General features: G+C 52.0%; 1 protein-coding gene across 1 annotated transcript in view; it reads left to right on the plus strand.

Annotated features, from left to right (window-relative positions):
- The window catches only part of SFXN5 (sideroflexin 5), a 147,630-nt gene that overhangs the window by 48,591 nt on the left and 84,916 nt on the right, over nucleotides 1-14,123 (plus strand). The gene's annotated exons all lie outside the window — the stretch shown is intronic.

A 14,123-nucleotide genomic window follows, 5' to 3' on the forward strand; every position in this document is an offset into this window, starting at 1 on the left:
CTATAAACCTTATTACAGCTTCTGATTGGATGTTACTTTCTGCACAGGTGTTCTCTCTTCTCTGAGACATTTATCTCTTCAACATTCCTTTCTCATGGAAAGATTCTCCCAAAACTTTATCTCATTTTATTTTTGCTGCCTTGCTGGTTTTTTCTCACAGTATTAATTAAGTACCAGCTTGCAGGCCTCAGAATCTGCCTGCAGCTCCAAAACCTTTCTTAACTCAAACCCCTTTTCTTATCCTCACAGGGCACTGAGTTGGATGTTTTGGGCAGCATTTCAGACCATCAGAGGACTAAAAGCCATCAGGGAGCTTGGACAGATGTTCTGTAGGTGCTGCAGATGTGCTGGAGGTTAATGCAGCTCAGGAACCCCCAGTGAATCCCTGGATGCTGCTCCTGATGCTCCCAGTTACAAACTGGCTCGGTTTAAGCTCAGCCTTTCAGGGTTAAGAGAGGTTTGTCTAAAGTCACGTCTAGATTACAAATCAGATTAGATTTGTGAGCTTTGTGTGGCTGAAATGAGATGAAACAAATCTGATCTGGAGCAGCCTGGCTGGATTAGCAAGCCCGGATCCCAAGCAGGAATGTTGGACTATGTGGCCTTTAAAGGTCCCTTTCTAACCCAGATTATTCAAGGATTCCAGTGGTGTCCAAGTCCTTCTCCAGCCCTGGTGGAAGTGATGGTTTTCAGTGAGTGGTTCTTATTCTGCTGTGGAATGAGTGAGTGAGTGGTTCTTATTTCCAGTGGAATGCTGGGAGGATTAATTAGTTAATGTTTATTGAGTGCTGGGAGGCTGCACAGTGTTATTTCGGTGCTGGCTTATTTTATCAGTCAGGACTCGATTCTGGTTCCACCTACACTTGGTTTGGATCTGTGTAAATCTGTGCCTTGCACTGGAATTGCTCGTGGGTTCCAGGCTGGTTCCCAACACCGAGGCACAGGCAGGGAATTCAGCCAGTGCCCTTCAACATGGGCATTTATCCAAAGGTTTTATGGATCTGCAGGTGGGCAGGAGCTGGGACTCAGCAGGACCAGGGCAGTGCCCATCCCTGTGCTGGCACTGCTGGGGCACCTCCAGCCCCGGGGGCAGTTCTGGGACCCTCAGACAGGAGAGACACTGAGGGGCTGGAGAGAAGGGAACAGAGCTGGGAAGGGGCTGGAGAACTCCTGATGGAGCTGGGGGGGCTCAGCCTGGAGAAAAGGAGGCTCAGGGGGGACCTTCTGGATCCCTAAAATTCCTTGGAAGGAGGGGGGAGCTGGGGGTGGGGGGTGTCAGGCTCTGCTCCAGGAACAGGGATAGAAGGAGAGGGAACAACCTCAGGCTGGGGCAGGGGAGGTTTAAGTTGGATATTGGGAAAATTCCTTCATGGAAACAGCTGTCCAGCCCTGGCACAGCTGCCCAGGGCAGGGGTGGATCCCCATTCCTGGAGGGATTTGACATCCCTGTGGATGTGGCACTTGGGGACATGGTCAGTGGTGGCCTTGGCAGTGCTGGGGAATGGTTGGATTGGATGAGCTCAGAGGGCTTTTCCAACCCAAACAATTCCAAGATTCTGTTATTCTCTTCTATGGCTCAATGATGCTTTGGACAGTGAAGGAATTTTCCAGTGACATCCAAGAAGAGCAGTGACTTCTGGAGTCTCTTCTCCTGACATTTCCTTGCCAGGTGAGAGCAGAAAATGTAGAGATATCCTTTAGGATTTATCCCACTCTTGGGGTCATTTGAGCTTTATCTCCTTAGACCTAAAACCTTCTTAATGTAAAGGTTTTAGGAGCAGGGTTGGCAAAGCTCCAGTGGGGAGATTTCCTTCTGAGGAGCAAGTGCAGGCAGTGGTTTCTGTGACCTTGTTTTCCATATTTCTCAGGAAAGCCAGGCAGCAGATTCCATGTCTGTCAGCAGGTGGAGTTGGGACCTCAGCTGGGTTTACAGGAGCTCAGGTGGCATTAAATGTGGCACCAAAAGCTCTGGGATTCCACCATTACAAATCTAGAAATCTTACAAGAAGCCTCCAGCCCTCCCCAAATGCTTGTTTGTCTCTGCATTAAGTATCACTTTCCAAGAAGTGGGATTTTGGGACTGAAGCTGGAGAGAAGTGGGAGAGAGCCACGCAAAGCAGGAGTGATCACACACTGCTGGGGGAGAAACCACGGCTGGGGAGTGAAGCAGAACGTGCTGTGGCTCTGTCAGGCTGCTCCAAACTGCCTCCAGTTGGCAACTGGTGCTTTAATTTTAGTGAAATGCTGAAGAGAGATTTGTTTGCTGAGAGGTGATGCCTGGAGAGGACCCACCAGTAGGGAAAATCATGGGATCATGGAGTGGTTTGGGTTGGGAGGGATGTTAAAGACCATCCATTTCCAACCCAGGGGCACCTTCCACTATCCCAGGTTGCTCCAAGCCCTGTCCAGCCTGGCCTGGTGGTGCTGGAATGCTGGAATGTGGCTCAATGCAGTGGGAGCTTGGGAGGTTCCTAATCCATGGCCAGGTAAACTTAAAACCAATAAAACCCTCCAAAGCAGAATGAAATAAAAGGTGAAAAATAGCAATGAGAAGCCCCTTGTCTGGGATGGATCCCTGATTTCAGCAAGTGGGGCTTGAGGGAGGAGGCCGTGGGTGGATGTTCTTCTCCAACTGCATTTCCTGCAGGCTCCACCTTCTTGCCAAAAAGCAAAGTTCCAAGTGGGAATGTCCCATGGGACAACTGGCAAAAGGGATCATGTGAATTTTCTGGTATGTTTAACCCTTCAGTACCTCAGGAATTCTGGCAGAAAGATGGAGAGAGACTGGAGCACAAGCCCTATGGAGAGAGGCTGAGGGAGCTGGGGGTGTTCAGCCTGGAGAAGAGGAGGCTCAGAGGTGACCTCAGCACTGTCTGGAAGTGCCTGAAGGGAAGTTGTGGCCAGGTGGGGGTTGGTCTCTTCTCCCAGGCACTCAGCAATAGGACAAGGGGGCACGATGGGCTCAAGCTCTGCCAGGGGAAATTGAAGTTGGAGAGCAGCAAAAACTTCTTTGCAGAGAGAGTGCTCAGGGATTGGAATGGGCTGCCCAGAGAGGGGGTGGATTCCCCATCCCTGGAGGTTTTTCAGCTGAGCTTGGCCGTGGCACTGAGTGCCATGATCTGGTAAAGGGACTGGAGTTGGCCCAAGGGTTGGACTTGATGATCTGGGAGGTTTTTTCCAACCCAATCCATTCTATGATTCTATGATTCTATGTTTACAAAGGCCTGGAGGGACAGGACACAGGGAATGGCTTCCCACTGCCAGAGGGGAGGGATAGATGGGATATTGGGAAGGAATTGGTGGCTGGGAGGGTGGGCAGGCCCTGGCACAGGTTGGGCAGAGAAGCTGTGGCTGCCCATCCCTGGGAGTGTCCAAGGCCAGGTTGGACAGGGCTTGGAGCACCCTGGGCTGGTGGGAGGTGTCCCTGCCCATGGCAGGGGTGGCACTGGATGGGCTTTAAGTTCCCTTCCAACCCAAACCAGTCTGGAATTCCATGATAATGAAGATTACTGTGAACTAACCCTGCTGATGGGCTGTGGTGGAGCTGCTGCTTCCAACTGGTGGCACTGGGGAAGGACCAGACCTGCTGAGCAAGATCTATGGGACATCCATTTGGAAAAGATGAAGTGCATAAATCCTAAATTCTCAAATATTCTATCTAACAAGAAATCCTGAATTTTCATCAAATTCCCACTGGATTCAAAGCAAACTGTATCTTTACAAGCTGTGCTGAAGTTGGGACCAGCTGCAGGTGGTTGATGCTTTGGGATGTTTTGACACCTGGAGCCAAACCCAATTTGAGCCAGAACTAATCAAGCAGGTCCTTAAAGTCAACAGAGAGCTGCATGTTGTGCCACCTTTCCTGGTGTTGGGATGAATTGAACCCCTGACACAGTGGGAATCTTGGAATTCTGGAATGGTTTAGGTTGGAAGAGCTCCAGGAACACTGAGTCAAAGCCAGCACTGCCAAGGCCACCACTAACCCATGTCCCCAAATGTCACACCCTCCACATGGCTTTTAAACCCCTCCAGGGTTGCTGATTCCACCATGCCCTGGGCAAAGGGAAGGGAATCCAGGGAATGTGCTGCAGGAGGGATTTAATTTCTTGTAGGGATGTGTTGGAGGGGCTGCATCCCAACCCTGGTGTCCTTCCCTGGCCATTCCACTCCCAGTTAAGGGATCCAGAGTGGAGGTAGAACTGGTTCAGGGTCACCACTGTCACTTGACACCAACGTGGTGCCAGATCCTTCAGGAGCTTTCCAAGCCCAGCAAGTTGTTCCTTTTGGGGAAGGTTTTATTTTTTTAATTTAATTTACCCCCTCCTTTTGGTTTCATTTAAACAAGTTGGGTTATTGGGAAAGCACAGCTGGATTTGGAGGCTGTCCCTCCCCAAGTGCCAGCAGCTTGTTCTCCTTCAGGAGGAGCTTTGCTGCATCACACATTCCTCTCCCAACACCCAGGGTTTGGAATTCAGTGTGGGATAGATAAGCTGAGCTTTGCTTTAATAAACCTCACAACTCCCAGAGTGTGAAACTACTGGCAGTTCCTGACAGGGGTGCAAACTCCAGCCTGTTACCTTGTTAAAATCAGGATTTGGTGGGTGCAGGGCAGTCTCAGGAAAGGCTGAGAACATCCCTGCTGGAGCAGGAAGGGGCTGAGCAGATTGTGGGAAGGAATTGTGTGTCCACTTGGCTGGACAGATGAAATAATTTAACTAAAAATGCTCATTCTTCCCATTATGTCCTCTTTGACCTTGTCCTTGCTAAGGGAATTTTGCAGCTTGGTTGGAGTGTGATGGTGCAAAGTCTAACAAAGATAGGTCTGATTAACCAGGACTAACTTAGGAGAACTTACACTGCTGTGTCTTCTCTTACACATTGGACTCATCTGCCACGTGACTCTTTATTAGTTCTGAGAGTGTAACTGTGCCCTGTCATGGTGTGTCTTTAATCTGTTTAATCAAGAAGGGCTTTTCCTGTGGAGTTTTTCCTGCTGTGGCACATCCAGAGAACAGACCTGGAGGTTTAAGATCATTCCTTAAGTGACAGGACAAGGGCTGATGGTTTTAAACTGAAGGAAGAGTGATTTAGGTTGGATATAAGGAAGAAGTTTTTACAATGAGGAGGGTGAAACAACGACCAGCCTTTGAGAAGCTGGGCTGGGAACAACCTGGGCTGGTGGAAGGTCTCCCTGCCCATGGCAAAGGGTTGGAAAGAGAGATATTGGAGCACCCTGGGCTGGTGGGAGGTGTCCCTGCCCATGGCAGGGGGTGGGACTGATTGGGCTTTAAGGTCCCTTCCAACCCAAACCATTCCATGATTCTGGAGCCCTTCTGGGCTGGAGCCAGGCAGGGAGAGCTGGGGGGGTCACCTGGAGAAGAGAAGGCTCCAGGGACACCTGAGAGCCCCTGCCAGGGCCTGAAGGGGCTCCAGGAGAGCTGGAGAGGGACTGGGGACAAGGCCTGGAGGGGACAGGACACAGGGAATGGCTTCCCACTGCCAGAGGGCAGGGATGGGTGGCAGGACATGGGCTGAAGCTGCACCAGGGGAGGGGCAGGTTGGACATGAGGAAGAATTTCCTCACAGAAAGGGGGGTTGGGCATTGGAAGGGGCTGCCCAGGGAGGTGGTGGAGTCCCATCCCTGGAGGTGTCCAAGGAAAGGCTGGAGGTGGCACTTGGTGCCATGGGCTGGTCTCCAAGGTTGTGTTTGGCCACAGGTTGGACTCGATGATCTTGGAGGTCTTTTTCAAGCCAAATAATCGTGTGAGATGGAAGATTAAAGAGAAATCCTTGTCTGGGAGGGTGGGCAGGGCCTGGCACAGGTTGGGCAGAGAAGCTGTGGCTGCCCCATCCCTGGGAGTGTCCCAGGCCAGGTTGGACAGGGCTTGGAGCACCCTGGGATAGTGGGAGGTGTCCCTGCCCATGGCAGGGAGTGGGACTGATTGGGCTTTAAGGTCCCTTCCAACCCAAACCATTCCATGATTCTGGAGCCCCGCTGGGCTGGAGCCAGGCTGGGAGAGCTGGAGGGGTCACCTGGAGAAGAGAAGGCTCCAGGGACACCTGAGAGCCCCTGGCAGGGCCTGAAGGGTCTCCAGGAGAGCTGGAGAGGGACTGGGGACAAGGCCTGGAGGGACAGGACACAGGGAATGGCTTCCCGCTGCCAGAGGGCAGGGATAGGTGGGATATTGGGAAGGAATTGCTGGCTTGGGAGGGTGGGGAGGGGCTGGAATGGAATTCCCATAGGAGCTGTGGCTGCCCCATCCCTGGGAGTGTCCAAAGCCAGGTTGGACAGGGCTTGGAGCACCCTGGGCTGGTGGGAGGTGTCCCTGCCCATGGCAAGGGGTGGCACGGGATGGGCTTTAAGATTCCTTCCAACCCAAACCATTCCATGATTTCCAGAGATTGCAAAGCATCCCCACCAGCTTCCACCACCAAGAGGCAGAAAGCAGGAACAGCCTGACCTGACTCAGAGTGGTATTTTCACATCACTTTACCTGTTTTGCTTTTCACAGACACAGGTTTGGCTGAACTGGCCAAGCTGAGGAGCAGCTTCAGGGAATCTTTGCTTTTCCTTAATATTTTGAACACACTGAGAGGCAGCACAACAGGGAACAGTCACAGAGGAGGATTTTTAAGGTCCCAACCCAAGCCAGGCCATTCTGTGAACTCAGTTCTACACAAACAGCACGTGCTTATGATGTTTAAGGAAGGACTTCAAAGACCATCAGAGTCTGAGGAAAAGCAAAGCCATGACAGGAGGTGGAGATTGGAATAAATCTTGGGGAACAGAAGTGATCTTTGGTTGTCAGGACAGTCATTAGGATTCCTTATTTAGCAGCAGAATCGTAGCTTAGAGATAATTAAAAAAAAGTGTTATTTTAAGAATCCATCCAGCCCAAATCTATTAGTGAACACCTGTCACTACAAAACCAGTACAGAGGGTCCCATTTTCCTGGAGAGATGAACCTTCTCCCTGTTAAATGCTGGAAGATTTCGTAGCCCCAGACTCCACAATTGATTCCCTCTCTATGCAAAGTTTAACCTTGCTTAGAAACCCACATTTCCAAGTCAGTGACCCTCAAAGCAGCAGCCAGCTCTGTCCAGGCCACCTACCACATCCCTCTGGTGGCCCAGGGCAGGAGAGCACCAGCAGGTTCTCACCACCTGCTCCTCATGGTGCCAGAAACCTCCTCCCTGCACTCAGAGGAGACACAAAAAGGCACTTTGGATGTCAGGAATGTGCAAGGGATGCTCTGTCTCTGCCCTCCCTCTGCTGGATGTGCCAACATCTCATCATCTCACCCCACCCCAGCCAAGGGCAGGGACACCTCCCACCAGCCCAGGGTGCTCCAAGCCCTGTCCAACCTGGCCTGGGACACTCCCAGGGATGGGGCAGCCACAGCTTCTCTGCCCAACCTGTGCCAGGGCCTGCCCACCCTCCCAGCCAGCAATTCCTCCACAAAATCCCATCTAATCCTGCCTATATGTGAATATGAGGCCATTCCCTGTGTCCTGTCCCTCCAGGCCTTGTCCCCAGTCCCTCTCCAGCTCTCCTGGAGCCCCTTCAGGCCCTGGCAGGGGCTCTCAGGTGTCCCTGGAGCCTTCTCTTCTCCAGGTGACCCCCCCAGTTCTCCCAGCCTGGCTCCAGCCTAGAGGGATCCAGAATCATGGAATGGGTTGGGTTGGGAAGGGACCTCAAAGCCCACCCAGTGCCACCCCTGCCATGGGCAGGGACATCTCCCACCAGCCCAGGGTGCTCCAACCTGGCCTTGGACACTCCCAGGGATGGGGCAGCCACAGCTTCTCTGCCCAACCTGTGCCAGGGCCTGCCCACCCTCCCAGCCACCAATTCCTTCCCAATATCCCACCTAAAATCCACCTCTTTCAGCTTGAAGCTATTCCCCCTTGTCCTGCCTCTCTCCATCTTTTCTGTTGCTCCTTCATGTCCTGGAAGGCCACAATTAGACCACCCCAAAGCTTCTCTTCTCTTCTCCAGGCTGAACAATCCCAGCTCTCCCAGAGAGCTGCATCACACATTCTCCCAGAGCTGCTCCATCCCTCTGATCCCCTTGGTGCCTCCTCTGGACCTGCTCCAACAGCTCCATGTCCTCCCTGTGATGGGGATCTCAGGGGTTTAAAGCTCTGGTGGTGGACAAGGTGAGGGTGTTTCTCCCTCAGAAAACTGTAGAAAAAACAGAATCCTGGGAAGGAGGGATGGAAATCTCATCCAGGAGTCCAGTATCCTGAAGTGCTGGTTCTGACACCACTTGTGAATGGTCCTGGAGCTGATTCCTCCATGTCCATGAAGGACATCTCTGGGAGGCAGAGCCCGATCTGTCCTGGTGGAAGATTCCAATGGTGGTGGGTGGATGGTGGGACATGTTAACAATGCCCCAACCCTCCTGCCCCCCAATCCTCTGCACTCCTTTGGTGGAATCCCATCTCTGAGCACCCAAATTTGGATGGTGGCAAAATCATCCAATCAACCATTTCGAGCCAGCGAAGGTGACGGAAAAGAAAAATAATTATTCCAGGAGACCCTTCCCAGTCCAGCCTGGATTATATTTAGCAAATCTCAGATAAACTGAGCACGAATCTGGAGTCCTTCCATGTTCTCCAGGGAGGATTCTTTGCTTTCACACTGGTGGAAATGAGATCAAAGGCTGTTTCTCCAAGAAGGTCGGAAAGAGCAGGAATGAAATCCCTGGAAAAAACCAGACCCCCCCCAGCTGGCAGGACTTGCCAGGGAACTGGAGCCACTGCAAAATGTTGCAGACAGAAAAGGAATTAGAGGCTGAAGAAGTGAAAATGAGCTGGCAGGATCTTTAGGTGACTCATCAGGTGCATCTTGTGAAGTCTCTTTTCTGAGAAGTAATGAAATTGCTGTTCTAACAATATTTGCACTGCAGCGGGGAAAGGCATAAATATTGGGATCAATTAATGAAATTAGATAATTTGACCAGAAAAGCCCTGGAGCTGGCTGGGAAACCATCCCTCTTCCTTTTTGCTTGTGTCAGTGCTTGCTGTTGGAGAGGAAAATCCCGTGGTTTGGTTCTTCATTTAGGATAAGTGAGATCTGGGATACTCTGGGATGTCACCTGAACCTCCAGGACTTCCACTCTCACCCCATGGGAGTTCTCAGGCTGGTGGACAGGCAGCTGTAGAAGACCTTGGGAGCTGCCTGGGTGTGCAGCCTCCCACCCTTGGGATTTTGGGATTGGGAAGGTTGAACCCATCTTTAGGTGTCTCTTCATGTCCTTCAACCTCTGCTTTCCAAATGAAAAATGGGGAATAATGATTTTCTTTAAAAAGGGAATTTTTCCTCAGGAAGAAGCCTGTGGAGATGTGACCTTTAGATATCCCAGTAACTTGTTGCTTGTGGTGGAATTCATTACAGAGCTTCAGTTCTGGGGTGTGAGATGAATTTGGAGTGAAATGCTGGAGTCGCTGCTGCCAATGGGTCTAATTATGCCATTTAGAATCATTGAATCAGAGAATCATAGAATGGATTGGGTTGGAAAAGACCTCCCAGATCATCAAGTCCAACCCTTGGTCCAACTCCAGTCCCTTTACCAGATCATGGCACTCAGTGCCACGGCCAAGCTCAGCTGAAAAACCTCCAGGGATGGGGAATCCACCCCCTCTCTGGGCAGCCCATTCCAATGCCTGAGCACTCTCTCTGCAAAGAAGTTTTTTTTCATCTCCAACTTCAGTTTCCCCTGGCAGAGCTTGAGCCCATCGTGCCCCCTTGTCCTATTGCTGAGTGCCTGGGAGAAGAGACCAACCCCCAGCTGGCCAGAACTTCCCTTCAGGGAGTTCCAGACAGTGCTGAGGTCACCTCTGAGCCTCCTCTTCTCCAGGCTGAACACCCCCAGCTCCCTCAGCCTCTCCCCACAGCACTTGTGCTCCACTCCCTTCTCCAGCCTCGTTGCTCTTCTCTTCTCACTTGGGTTGGAAGAGACCTCTGAGATCATCAAGTCCAACCCTTGATCCAACCCCACTGGGATCACTCTGGCACTCTGTGCCCTGGGCTGGTGATCCCAGTGGGGTTGGATCAAGACATGTTGGATTCTCTTTCCCTGGAGGTGTTTCAGAGGACACTCAGTGCCACGTCCAGTCCCTTCTCCAGCCTCGTTGCTCTTCTCTGGCCCCGCTCCAGCCCCTCAATCTCTTTCCTCAACTGAGGGGCCCAGAACTGAACACAACACTCAAGGTGTGGCCTCCCCAAGGCAGAGTCCAGGGGAAGGGTCACTGCCCTGGGCCTGCTGGCCACGCTAGTTTGGATCCAGGCCAGGATCCCCTTGGCCTTCTTGGCCACCTGGGCACACTGGTGGCTCCTGTTGAGCTTCCTGTCCCTCAGTCCCCCCAGGTCCCTCTGCCTGGCTGCTCTCCAGCCACTCTGTGCCCAGCCTGGAGCGCTGCAGGGGGTTGGGGTGGCCAAAGGGCAGGACCTGCACTTGGCCTTGTTGAACTCCATCCCATTGCAATCAGCCCATCTCTCCAGTCTCTCCAGATCCCTCTGCAGAGCCCTCCTGCCCTCCAGCAGGTCGACACTCCCTCCCAACTTGGTGTCATCAGCAAATTTGCTGCTGATGGACTCAATCCCCTCATCTAAATCATCAATAAAGATGTTAAATTTAGAATAATTATGCTATTTATAATAGAGTAATTATGCCATTTATAGTGGAATAATTCCCTTATTCCAATGTCATTTTCATGGATTTATATTTGGGGAAGGCCCTAAACTTCAGGTGAAGAATTTGGCCTCAATTTATCCCTTAAAAATGACGAAATCTGGAGCGTGGATGTCTCTTGTGGGCTGCACTCCTGGTGCTGGGTCGGTGTTTTGGTGGGAAATGAGGAGCTCCTGGAGCCAAAAAGAGCCATCACCACCTTCAGCTTCAGCAACAGCAAGAGCAGAACCCATCAGGTTCTCCTCCCCTCGGATTGGCTCCGGGACAACTGTTGTTGGAATAATTTGTCTCGTTTCTGGCGTCCTCTCCTCGAGAGGATGTTGACAAATTGGAAAGATGTAAAAGAGCCACGAGGGTGGTTAAAAGATTGGCAAACGTGCCTTGCCAAGGGAACAGCTCCTGGCTCGCAGCAATTGTGTGTTTTTTGTGCTTTAAAGGAAGGTTAAAGGGTGTTTTAGCAGCTCCAAGTACCTGTGTGAGGAACAGTAGATGGTGGTTGTCAGACAGAGGTGGAACACACGCCGGAGCTGAACAGAGCAGGTTTGGATAATGAAAACCATGATCTGGTGGGGTATTTTACAGGAGATCTGGTTTGTCATCCATCCCCAGAATTATCTATTGTGGTGATTCAGAGTCCTGGCTTTTTGTCCATCTCTGGAACTGCAGACCTCAAAACTTGATTGATTTTGGAGGTTATAATTTGTATTTCTGTGCAATTCCTTGAGGAAAACCTTCTGCCTTTATTAACCAAGGGCAGGCTGTGGGTTTGTGTGCATTCCAGAACATCTCTTGGTGTTGTGGATCTGCTCCTCACCTCTACCTGCACCTCATGTTGGATGTTTCTTGCTCAGTGTTCATCAACCTGAGCCAGACTGGAGTGTTTTGGTGCTGTCAGGAAGCAACAGTGAGAGTTCAAAATGAGATTTTTCCTCTCCACGAGCACTTTTCCCTCCAAAAAAAAAAAAAAGAGAACCGGGGGTGTTCATTCTGTTTATTCCAAAACCAGGTTTTATTTGAAGACAAACTCGAGTTGCCTGCAGGGTTTGCTCCACCTTTATTCCCTGGAAATCGGAATTTCAAGCTCATCCAGGGAGAGGCTGTGCTGAATTCCCCTCGAGATCTCCATGGGCAGAGAGGTCTGGGTTTGAACAAAGCTCAGATCAGAGAGCGAAGTCTGACTGTGGTCTCATTCAGTGCAAGTCAAATATTGTCTCTGTGTTGCTCCTCTTGCTGTCCAGGAGGATTTGAAGGAGCTCAGGGTGTGAAAGGATCTTTAAAAAACTCCTGCAAGGATGCAGAGCAGGAGTGTTTGGTACCAGGACGTGTGGGAAGGAGCAGGACCATGTCGGAAGGAGCAGGACAATGTGGGAAGGAGCAGGACAGTGTGGGAAGGAGCAGGACCATGTGGGAAGGAGCAGGACCATGTCGGAAGGAGCAGGACAATGTCGGAAGGAGCAGGACAATGTGGGAAGGAGCAGGACAGTGTGGGAAGGAGCAGGACCATGTGGGAAGGAGCAGGACAGTGTGAGAAGGGGCAGGAGCATGTGGGAAGGAGCAGGACAATGTGGAAAGGAGCAGGACCAGACAGGAAGTTGCAGGATCATATGGGGAATGGAGCAGGACCATGTGGGAAGGAGCAGGACCGTGTGGGAAGGAGCAGGAGCATGTGGGAAGGAGCAGGACAGTGTGGGAAGGGGCAGGACAGTGTGGGAAGGAGCAGGAGTATGTAGGAAAGGGCAGGACTATGTGGAAAGGAGCAGGACCACATGGAAGGAGCAGAACAACATGAGAAGGAGCAGGACCATGTGGGAAGGGGCACGACAATGTAGGAAGGAGCAGGAGCATGTGGGAAGGAGCAGGACAATGTGGGAAGGAGCAGGACAATGTGGGAAGGAGCAGGACCATGTGGGAAGGGGCAGGACAATGTAGGAAGGAGCAGGAGCATGTGGGAAGGAGCAAGAGCATGTGGGAAGGAGCAGAACAGTGTGGGAAGGAGCAGGACCATGTGGGAAGGAGCAGGACCATGTAGGAAGTTGCAGGATCATATGAGGAATGGACCAGGACAATGTGGGAAAAATCAGGACGATGTAAGAAGGAGGAGGACAGTGTGGGAAGGAGCAGGACCATGTGGAAAGGAGCAGGACAGTGTGGGAAGGAGCAGGACCATGTCGGAAGGAGCAGGACCATGTGGAAAGAAGCAGGACCAAGTGGAAAGGAGCAGGACCAAGTGGAAAGGAGAAGGGCCAAGTGGAAAGGAGAAGGGCAATGTGTGAAGGAGCAGGACAATGTGGGAAGGAGCAGGATCTTGTGGGAAAGATCAGGACCATGTGGAAAAGATCAGGACATTGTGGGAAGAAGCAGGACCACGTGGAAAGGAGCAGGACAACGTGGGAAGGGGCAGGATCATGTGGGAAGGAGCAGGACCAGGTGGAAAGGAGCAGGACAGTGTGGGAAGGAGCAGGACCGTGTGGGAAGGGGCAGGACCATGTGGGAAGGAGCAGGACAATGTGGGAAGGAGCAGGACAATGTGGGAAGGAGCAGGACCATGTGGGAAGGAGCAAGACAGTGTGGGAAGGAGCAGGAGCAGGTGGGAAGGAGCAGGAGCATGGGGAAAGGAGCAGGACCATGTGGGAAGGAGCAGGACAGTGTGGGAAGGAGCAGGACAGTATGGGAAGGAGCAGGACAGTATGGGAAGGAGCAGGAAAATGTGGGAAGGAGCAGGACCATGTGGAAAGGAGCAGGAGCATGTGGGAAGGAGCAGAACCATGTGAGAAGGAGCAGGACCACGTGGGAAGGAGCAGGACCATGTGGGAAGGAGCAGGACAATGTGTGAAGGAGCAGGACAGTGTGGGAAGGAGCAGGAAAATGTGGGAAGGAGCAGGACCATGTGGAAAGGAGCAGGACCAAGTGGAAAGGAGCAGGACCAAGTGGAAAGGAGCAGGACCATGTGGGAAGGAGCAGAACCATGTGGGAAGGAGCAGGACCACATGGCAAGGAGCACAACTATGTGGGAAGGAGCAGGACCATGGGGAAAGGAAAAGGACCATGTGCAAAGGAGCAGGAGCATGTGGGAAGAAGCAGGACCCTGTAGCAAGGAGCAGGACAATGTGGGATGGATCAGGATCATATGGGGAGTGGAGCAGGATGATGTGGGAAAGATCAGGACAATGTGGGAAGGAGCAGGACAACAAGGAAAGGAGCAGGACCATGTGGGAAGGAGCAGCACAATGTGGGAAGGAGCAGGAGCATGTGGGAAGTGGCAGGAGCATGGGGGAAGGAGCAGGAGCATGTGGGAAGGAGCAGGAGCATGTGGAAGGAGCAGGACCATGTGGGAAGAAGCAGGACCATGTGGGAAGGAGCAGGATCATATGGGGAAAGGAGCAGGATCATGTGAAAAGAAGCAGGACCATGTGGGAAGGGGCAGGACCA

Source organism: Pithys albifrons, chromosome 5 (assembly GCF_047495875.1).
Source record: "Pithys albifrons albifrons isolate INPA30051 chromosome 5, PitAlb_v1, whole genome shotgun sequence".
NCBI lineage: Eukaryota > Metazoa > Chordata > Aves > Passeriformes > Thamnophilidae > Pithys > Pithys albifrons.